Genomic DNA, 11,244 nt, shown 5'->3' on the forward strand with positions numbered 1-11,244 from the left:
ATATATATATATATATATATATATATATATACATATATATATAACATATATATATACATATATTCAGATGTATATATATATGTATATATGTATATATATGTATGTATATATGTATATATATGTTCTTCTGTATGCAAACATACACTTATACATACACTCATAATACAGATGATTTCTCTTGAAGGGAGTATATACATGTTATCTGTGCGAAGATATATGTGTGTGTACGTGTATATCTGAGCGTATGTGTTTGTTTATAGTCGGCAGAGGGGGTTATCAATAGGTTTTGATATATTTATAGTGATCCCAATCGTTATAAATGTACACGATCCGTCTAGCTGATCTTCAACTTTAAGTGCTGCGAATAATCAGCCTAGAGAAATATATGAGAAACTGTCAAAGTAATATTACGCTTAAACGAAATACGAGTGTTGCTCGGATTATGATCTTTGAAAGTTTCACCACTCGGATTGGTTAGTTTCTTTTTATCTTTCTAAATAATGTTGAAGTTTCCAAAGTCGATAGGGTTTCAGTCTACTAATCGAAAGTTTTCAGGGTGGATATCTTGCTCTGCTGGGTCCATAACTAAACCATTTAGATTATAGCTAACGCTGACTCAGTTCAGTTAGCTCTAAATCGCTGCGATGTGTATGCACATGTACCGATCGCCATCTAATTGGGTTTTACGGAACAAACTGTCTTTTTATAGTATAAAAATGGGATTTTGCGATGTTCATTTCTTTTCCCTCAAGCATTTCTTGTTATAACTGAACTGAAATCGTTTCAACAGAGTATCGATATTACGAGAGGCTTTTGATCATCTGCTCGCATTTTTCGTGGACTACGATATTTTTCACTACAATACAGAGCACAGAATATTTATTTAACCTCCATTCTTTCTTTGATTGAGCCATAAATGAGTCTCAAGTTCAAGTATCTACGTATCTTTTATGATAGGAGCACCATCATCATATCCTATCATAATCTTTTGTGGTTAAGCCATGGAATAAGCCTAAAGAGGACAATCAAGGACAGACAAAGGGATTAAGTCGATTGCATCGACGCCCTGTGTAACTGGTACATATTTTATCGACCCCGAAAGGATGAAAGGCAAAGTCGACCTTGGCGGAATTTGAACTCAGAACGTAAAGACAGACGAAATACCGCTAAACATTTTGCCCGGCGTGCTAACGTTTCTGCCAGCTCGTCGCCTTAGTTTCAGTTTCCGTCTACCGAATCCAATCACAAGGCTCTAGTCGGTCTGGGGCTATAGCAAAAGACACTTGCCCATGATGCCACACAGTGGGACTGAACACGGAACCATGCGGCTGAGAAGCAAATATCTTACCACACAGTCACACTTACGCCTATACACAGCTACCACAGTATATAAAGATTCAATAAACTTAAATATTTTAGAAAATTTCGTTTTCTTTTTTTATTGTTAAACTTTCAACTGTCAATCACGATTTAATGACACATCTGTTAAAAATTTCGCTAAGCAGCCAAAATTCTTCAGATGAACTTTTCTAAATAGACACGTCTGTGAGTATGATGCTTGATTCTGTTAATTAATGCTCTTGTGTCCTTTCAGAGAAAGAGACGTCGGTAACAGATGATGGTGGGGTCGAGCGGAGTAGTTAGAAATAAATTTACTTTAGCTGTCCATATTAAATCTCTACGAAAATATGACAGGTATCCGTCTATTACGGTGAAGCTAGGTGAAACTTTTCCAGACGTTTCATACTTACGGTCCAATATTATTCACACACACATGCACACTCATACTCAACTTTCAACCAAATATAGTTGATGATGAGGAGGAGGAGGAGAAATGTGGCGGTAGTGGTGGTGGTGGTGGTGGTGGTGGTGGTGGTGGCGGCGTTGACGGCGGCGACGACGGCGTCGGCGGCGGCAGTCGTGGTCGTGGCGGTGGTCATGGTCGTGGAAGTAAGGTTGATGTTGATGATCATGATGATTGCGGCCGTAATGGTGACGTCAAAGATGATGATGATGATGGTGATGATGATGATGATGACGACGAGGAGAAGGAGGACGACGACGACGATGACGATCATGATGATGGAAATGTGATGAGGATGATGGAGATGAAGGTAGTGGTAGGATGACGGTGATGATGATGGTGATTGTAGTGGCGGTGGTAGTAATGCTGGTGATGATGATGATGATGATGATGATGATGATGATGGTGACGACGACAAAGCTGATGATGGAAAACCTAATGACTAGTTATATCAAGTTGTCTAGTTTAATGTACTCTATTGGTTCATCGCCATTTCGCTTTTCACTCCACTGAGGCCTTATCAAAGAAATGCTATCAAATATCGACGTGAAGATGGAATAATTTTAACACCATTTAACTCTTGATATCAGTAAAATAAAACTTTTCTGTAAAGAATTAGTGTTTTTCATCCATCGCAATTCTTCAACTTATTTAATCTTTGGGAAGTCGGTAACACAAATGAAATAGATAAAAAGGTAAAATTTATTCTTGAAGACAGTTCCTACCTTAGGTGGTTACTGTTTTGTCAAATTCTATTATTTTAAACTGACCCAAGATGTCGCAGTTCTGGATAGGACATTATGTTACTCCAAGATGTATATTGAAGGACTGTGTTAAAAAGGTCTACATCCTGACATCGCGAACGCGAATTCGTTGGTTTTATACTTAAAAAATATGTGGCAGTCTCTCGTAGTTCGAAAAAGACGGTTTTGCAATTTCTTGCACAAACGATTTCTTTATAGTGATCAAATGTATGTGTTGTGGATTAACTCGATTCTTCTATTAAATCGACGTTGCCAGAACAGGGGTACGGTGTGCCACACGTCATGAGTTGAAGTGATCACAGAGCAACCTGGGTTGCTGTGTTTTGCTCAAGGACACAAAGCAACACCCGGTCCAGGATTTGAAACCACAATCCCGCAATTGTGAATTATTCAAACCCCAAAGAATTCCGCTCAGCATATGGCTATGATGTCCCCCCACTACATCTGCTTGTGATCAGAGATATACATATCGTCAGCCACTATAAAGGACATGCTCAACTGGTTAAGGTCAAACAACTGACAAGCAAATTTGTGGTATGGAACAGAATAGTCCATCTTTTATACTAAGACAAAACAATGTACATGATAACATTTCTAATCAGTTAAGATCAAAAGCCATAAGAGCCACTGCTTGGTACTGCATCAAGGCATATATTATTATTATTATTATTATTATTATTATTATTATTATTATTATTATTATTATTATTATCATCATCATCATCATCATCATTATTACTACTAATACTACTATTATTAAGGCGGTGAGCTAGCAGAATCTTTAACACGCCGGGTGAAATGCTTAGCGGTATTTCGCCTGCCGCTACGTCCGAAGTTCAAAATCAGCCGAGGTCGACTTTTCCTCTCATCCTTTGGGGGTGGACAACAAATTAAGTACCAGTCATGTACTGGTGTCGATGTGATCGACTATCCCTGTCCCCCCAAATTCCAGGCCTTGTGCCTATAGTAGAAAGTAGTAGTAGTAGTAGTAGTAGTAGTAGTAGTATTTGCAATTACGAGCCATTTCTATTTAATCTTAGTCAATCACATAGATACTGGCCTTCAGCATGCTTCTTTTGGCTTCCGTTCTGCGACAGAGTGTCATTGTTGACGCTAATGTTTATTGTGACTGTTCTGATGATGATGATGATGATGATGTCTGCTGTCCTAGTTCTTGTGTGTGTCAGCGGTGGCGACGGTAGCGTTAGTGGAAGTGAAAGTCGACATCGGCTTCATGTCTGTGATGATGGAGGAGAGGTGATTGTAGCGATGATATTTTTTCTTGTATTTTCATAATTTTTGAAAATGAAATTTTAACAAAATATTTCATTTCTGATTCACACCACATTAACGCTACAATGATACGACATAATTGTTCGTTATTATATAAATAATTTATCCAAATGACTGTGGTGATGGTGGCGGGGCGGGAAGGCGTTTTTGTTAATGAGCGAAATTTCTTTGTTTTCTATTTAACTTTACTTTCTTGTTTGTGTCTCTTTTCTTTTATATTTTTTTCTAATTTTCTAAATTATTTTATTGTTTTATTCTGCGGTGATAAATCACGTTTCATGTAGAAATGGATGACATTACGACGAACACTTTGATTGTTTGGGCAAATATTCAAAGACTTCGCATTATTAGCAAGGTTTATGAAGCAAAGACAAAGACACGGACCGTTTATAAAATAACATTAACGAAAACAACAAGGCATACAAAGAAGACGACATCGAAGACGAAACGTTTAATAAAAACAACTACAGCAGCACCTGCCTGCCGACACGAAATTTCCCAATAAGGGAATCTCAACATACTAGATATAGCAGCCAAATCTTTATTTTTAAAATTTGAAGGCGCAGGAGTGGCTGTGTGGTAAGTAGATTGCTTAGCAACCACATGGTTCCGGGTTCAGTCCCACTGCGTAGCATCTTGGGCAAGTGTCTTCTACTAGAGCCTCGGGCCGACCAAAGCCTTGTGAGTGGATTTGGTAGACGGAAACTGAAAGAAGCCCGTCGTATATATGTATATATATATGTGTGTGTATGTGTTTGTCCCCCCTAGCATAGCTTGACAACCGATGCTGGTGTGTTGATGTTCCCCGTCACTTAGCGGTTCGGCAAAAGAGACCGATAGAATAAGTACTAGGCTTACAGAGAATAAGTCCGGGGTCGATTTGCTCGACTAAAGGTGGTGCTCCAGCATGGCCGCAGTCAAATGACTGAAACAAGTAAAAGAGTAATTATCATCATTATTAGGTGTCCTCATCCGTCTATACGTTCGAAGTCCATGAAATATGTACCAGTTGAACACTGGGGTCCATGTGATTGGCTTACCCGCTCCCGAGAAATTGCTGGTCTTATGCTAAACTTGAAATCATTTATAGTTGTCATCTATCCTCCGCATGTTGAATAACAAGGATCTCCGTTCGGGTCTATTCTCCGGCAATTTAATCCAGTCCTTAATGTTATGAATCCAATTTGTTCTAGGTCTTTCTCTCGAGTGTTTGCCATTTATCCTTTCTAGTAATAGTTTTTTGTATAGTTCGTTCTGTTACTATTTGACTAAAGTACTTTAGCTTTCTTTCTTCCACAGTTGAGAATAATGATTATTTTTGACTTGCTAGTTGTAGCACGCCTTCATTAGTTTTATGATTTGTCTAAGATATTCTTAACATTCTTCTATATGTCCACATTTCAAAAGCTTCTAACTTGTCTGACAAAGTTTTCGCCAAATTCCATGTTTCTGTACCATACAACAGTGTAGATCATACGAAACATTTACACGGCCTTATTCTCATTCTATAGCCCCGGGGCCGACCAATGCCTTAATTTGGTAGACAGAAACTCTGTGATAGCCCGTCGGGTACACACACACACACACATACACGCACACACGTCTCCTTCAAATTTATAACCCTAGGAAGGACACCTTGTAATAAAGTAATAATGTAGTAGTACAATCCCAGCAGCCCTGAACATTCGAGATTGTCATCATAATTAGAATGCTTTTTGATCATAGGTCTATTCAGTCAAAGTTTGACCTTGGGCTAAACAACAAGAAATATACCAGCAACAACGACGACGACGATGACGATGACGATGACGACGACGACGACAGTAACAATAACAAAAGCATCTACAAATTCTGCATCGAATTTCTCTGCCAATGATTTTGTTTTAAATTGGTAATATAACTTCGAAGAGCAAGTTACAATAGGTCAGCCATGGTAATATTAACATTAAAGCTAAATTCCCTGTGTAAAGCAACATAGAAATAGCATAATTTTCAATTATATAGATATATTATATTAGATACAATACAGGTCTATCTAATAAATAGTCAACCAGTATTGTGTAATCAAAATGTCGGCCGCTGCATTCATATATATTCTAAAGCATAACCTGAGAACTAAATTGATTCCGTCTGTCTCTCTTCTTTTCTCTCTTTTCCCCTCTTTCACTCTCTATTTTCCATCTGTAAAACTTCTGTCAATAAGGTATCAGTATTTTGAATTCTATTCTTCAAAAGTGTTTAATTTCATGCATGAGATTAGAAGAAAATCTATTAGATTGATTGTAATACATACACAGAGGAAGTGAGGGAGGGAGAGAGAGAGAGAGAGAGAGAGAGAGAGAGAGAGAGAGAGAGAGAGAGAGAGAGAGAGAGAGAAAGAAAGTGTGCACAACAGACGGCCAATCACTATAGACTCTCGGGAATAAATCTACTTTGAGGTCATTTCAATGTCTGGCTAGGATAAATAGATAGGTCGCTCGTTAGATATCATTTGCTGTTTATTTAGCCCCAGGTCAGCTATGATCGTGGAGACCTATGATCAAGGAGTATTTTAGTCGTGAACGTCCTGTTTTCTTTTTTTTCTTTTTTTTTTTGTCGTGTTTTAATTTTCTTTTTACAGATGCAGCGTATCAAAATATATCATCGTGTCTTTTTTTTTTTTTTTTTTTTGAGATGAAAGAGTTTGATTTTGAAGAAGGTTTGACTGTTATTTCTAGCAGATCGTCTCAAGAAATGCAGGATCCCTGCCAACTCGAGTTATCAGTTTTTGTTGTTTGCTGCTGCTGCTGTTGTTGTTATTGTTGTTGTTGCCTGCTGTTGATGTTCTTCACTTCACACAATCCCAATCACTTTATACAGTTGGTGATGTCCCCGAAGTGATTGACCCGCTATATAGATTCTGACCACTTCAAGATTCCACGGTCGAAGATTGAGTGATGAGGGAATGAGTGAATACATTAGAGACATTAACCATTTCCTTCATAAAACCCATTGAAAGCTTGAAAATCAGATCAGCGGTGCAATATAATAAAACATTCATTAAATATACAGACGTCTCGCTAAATGCTGTGATGTTGCGTAAGCTACCCATATTACGCAACACCACGCACACTCAGATAACGACGCACGCGAACGAGTGAGTCATGACCATTAACAGAACAAAGCATTGGAGACGAGATTAGGAGGGGGGGAAGGGCAGCACTTTGGAGACGAAATTGAGAGGGGGAAGGGCAACACGATTACTTTTCTCTTTTTTTTTTCTTTTTTTTTTGCCGCATGGGTCTCCGGTCTTGGTGGGTTAAATGATAGAAGACCATAACATCTTCGATCGGAAAACCACGGACACTTTTAACAGATTGCACGCAATTAAAAAGACCCATAGGCCAGGTGGTGCTGGTGGTGCTGGTGGTGCTGGTGGTGGTGGTGGCGGCGGTTTTTGGGGGGAAACTTGACAATAGATTAAGTCTATCGTCTAAGAACACGAATAATTCCTTCAGAAGGCCTTGCAATTTTTCTTTAGATAGATGTTGTGTAGTGAGAAGCTTGCATCCCATCCAGATAGTTCCGAGTTCAGTCCCACTGCAAGGAACTTTGAGCAAATGTCTTCTACTATCGCCTCGGGCCGACCAAAGCCTTGTGAGTGGAATTGATTGACAAAAACTGAAAGAAGCCTGTCGTATGTATAAGTGTGTGTACGCGCATGTGTGTGTGTGTGTGTGTTTGTGTGCGTGTGTTTGTGTGTGTGTGTGTGTGTGTGTGTATGCGTGTTTGTGTGTATGTGTTTGTGTGTGTATTTATGCATCTATGTATGTTCGTCTTTGTGTCTGCGTTTCCCCTACATACACACACTCCGCTTGCCAACCGGTGCTGGCGTGTTTACGTCCCAGTAACTTAGCAGTTCGGCAATAGAGACAGACTGAATAAGTTCCAGGCTTCCAAAAAAAAAGTACTGGTGTCGATTCATTCATTCGCCTAAAATTCTTCAATGCGGTGCTTCAGCAGTGCCGCAGTCTAATGACTAAAACAAGTAAAAGATGAAAAATAGACCCGAAGACACAAGCACAAGGCTCAGCACGGTGAGGTCAAATCGACATCCATGAGGATACCTAGCATCCTTAAACACATGGCCTGACTCGTAGAACTATTTTATGTTGCACTAACTGCTTTTATTATTGTTGTTGCTTATTTCTTTATTGCCCACAAGGGGCTAAACATAGAGGGTGAAAACAAGGACAGACAAATGGATTAAGTCGACTACATCGACCCCATTGCGTAACTGGTACTTAATTTATCGACTCCGAAAGGATGAAAAGCAAAGTTTGACCTCGGCGGAATACGAACTCAGAACGTAACGGCAGACGAAATACCGCTAAGCATTTCGCCCGGCGTGCTAACGTTTCTGCCAGCTCGCTGCCTTTTTTTGCTGTTGTTGTTTCTACCAACGTTGTCTTTGTCTTTCCTCTTATCGGGTTCGATAAAATAAGCACGAGTCACGTACCGGAGTCGATGAATTCGATTCGCTCCCTCCCTGCAAATTTCAGGCCATGTGCTTATAGTAGAAATTATTATTGTTTTTACTGCTGTTATTGTGGTCAGTATTGTTGCTATTGTCGTTGTTGTTGTTGTTTTAACCCGGTCTAACTCTGCTTCAGCAGCCGTAAAATCAAATGGAGTCCAGCCGTAACCGTTCTCTCCCTTTAGTGGGAACTTCCGCATAGTTTCTGTCCGCCTTGTTTAACTCACAAGTCTTGGATCGACGGGAGGCCAGGATAAAATATCGTTACCAAGGAAGCAACACACTGAACTGGGATCGAACCTAAAATTTTGTGAATGCAATACGAAGTGTTTAACCACTGGGACACAGATTGTTGTTGGCACTTCGTCGCTTACGACGTCGAGGGTTCCAGTTGATCCGATCAACGGAACAGCCTGATCGTGAAATTAACGTGCAAGTGGCTGAGCACTCCACAGACACGTGTACCCTTAACTTACTTCTCGGGGATATTCAGTGTGACACAGTGTGACAAGGCTGACCCTTTGAATTACAGGCACAATTGAAACAGGAAGTAAGTGTGAGAGAAAGTTGTGGTGAAAGAGAACAGCAGGGTTCGCCACCATCCTCTGCCGGAGCCTCGTGGAGCTTTAGGTGCTTTCGCTCAATAAACACTCACAACGCCCGGTCTGGGAATCGAAACCGCGATCATATGACCGCGAGTCCGCTGCCCGCTGCCCTAACCACTGGCCATTTCGCCTCCACTGGGACACGGATATACAAATACAATATACCTAGCAAAGAGGCTTATGTTAAATTTCATTACTTAATCAGTGGTCTCACCATTTTATTTTAGAACAGCCAAATTTAACATATAACTTAAAATATAAAGTGCATGGTCCTTCCTTTTGGAAAAAAATTGTCAAGGAAATGTGCTGAGGACCATTTAGATGTCATTTGAACAGTGATTAGTTTAGCGCTGTGTAGGAAACGTATAACAAGGCCGGCTGGCGGACACAGATTTAATAGACGCTGTGCTTATAAGACGAAGGTGATGCTAAGCACGTTCAATTCCACTTCAATACGACTGAGATGGAACCTCGAACACCTGCAAGAAATAACACCGAAATTTTCTTTTAGATCACGCTTAAAAATCTTTAAGATATCGAAGATAACATTGAATAACGTAGTATTAGATACACGATGCCAGGAATCGTATGAAGATGTTGATCATTGCCGGAAGTATTTTGACAATGGAACTACTCAATGGGGGCCGACCTATGACTAAACAATAAGCACAACACCTGTCGTTGTTGTTGTTGTTGTTGTTTTAGCCCCAGGTTGGTCCAGATTAAGCAATCTCATTGGCAAGATATTTCCAGCAATGCTCATGTTTTTGCAGGAAAATAGCTGTTTAAAACTGTAGGATTTCGGCTTCTCCAGATAAAAAAAAGCTATCAGCTTTTCTCCTAGAAAGACGGTTTGGGCGTTTGGCCAGCAATTATGACCATGAAATACATAAACCAGTGACACAGAAAAATGTGTCTAGTCAGATTGTACCGCAAAGAGGTTGAAAGATGAAAAAGAATATCGATTAGAGTTAAGTGCTGTAGAATAGGTAAGCTGCAGTCGAATGATTCTGAAACTTGTTTGAAATGCGTTTGTAACCACCATTTTGTTTTTTATTTAATTGAAGTCACAAATATTATGACGGGAAATTTTTTGCCCATCAAATCTGCCGCTTCACACCTTTCTGAGGTATCAGTTAGCTAATCCAATTTTCTAAAGATATTTCTATTATTCCTCCGGTTTTTTATTACAGTTCAAAGCTATTTTCTTTACGGTGTGGTATTTTTGGTATGCCATAAATGTTAATATTAAAACAATATCAATTTATCCTGATATAATGCTGTTTTTCGATTGCTAATTCAATCATCCGGTGCAAGGGAAAAAAAGTGTATACATTCGTCACTTATTTAGAACTCACAGCACCGATAATAAGGGCATGTTATTAGAATGTCACGGAAAGAGTCGCAAGACGGATTCTTGAAACCCTGCCAACCGCCATGAAAACTAGGAGTAGACTGAGAGCGAAATAGGTGGATAATTTCCATAGTCTCTCTTGGTTACGTTTCGGAATCCAGCAGGGAAGTGTAATGACGGTTGCTTCCAGTGCTGGATTAGCCATTAAGCAAAATAAGCACTACTTAAGAACCAACGGGAATGAAGGCACCACCGAAAATGATAAATAGTCTACGGCCCATATAGGAAATAGTGGCACAACAAGGCATCAATTTACAGACATACAAATCCATACCAATATATATATTTGTATATATATATATATATATATATATACACACACACACAAATATATATATATATTTTTATGTATATATGTATATATATATTCTTTATAGAATTGAGGATAAAATCACTTTAAAGATAGACGGCAAATGGCACTAAAAATGACCTTATTTCTCCTACAGCTCAAGTTGTAAACGGGCATATCAAAAATAATAAATGCAACTTTCGACTTTCTCTAGTATATGCGTGCAGATGCATGTATATGGTCGTGTGACTTTGCTGTTCGTATGGGTATGTACGAATATTTGTGCTTATATACTTCAGAATATAGTGCTGAAGATGGTAGTATGTATTTCATTGCACTTAGCTTGAACTAGGTCGAATACACAGTTAACTGGTAAGTTGTATTTATTAACTTTCATTTGCCCGTTTACAACTTGTACTGTGGAAGAAATAAGGTGGTTCTTAGCGCCATTTGTCGTCCATCTCTAGCGTGTTGGAGAGGTTATTCCGATCCCTCTTTAATATAATTATGTATATAATTATAAATTTAATAAATATATATATATGCATGTATATATATA

The sequence above is a fragment of the Octopus bimaculoides genome, chromosome 13 (assembly GCF_001194135.2).
Source record: "Octopus bimaculoides isolate UCB-OBI-ISO-001 chromosome 13, ASM119413v2, whole genome shotgun sequence".
Lineage (NCBI taxonomy): Eukaryota > Metazoa > Mollusca > Cephalopoda > Octopoda > Octopodidae > Octopus > Octopus bimaculoides.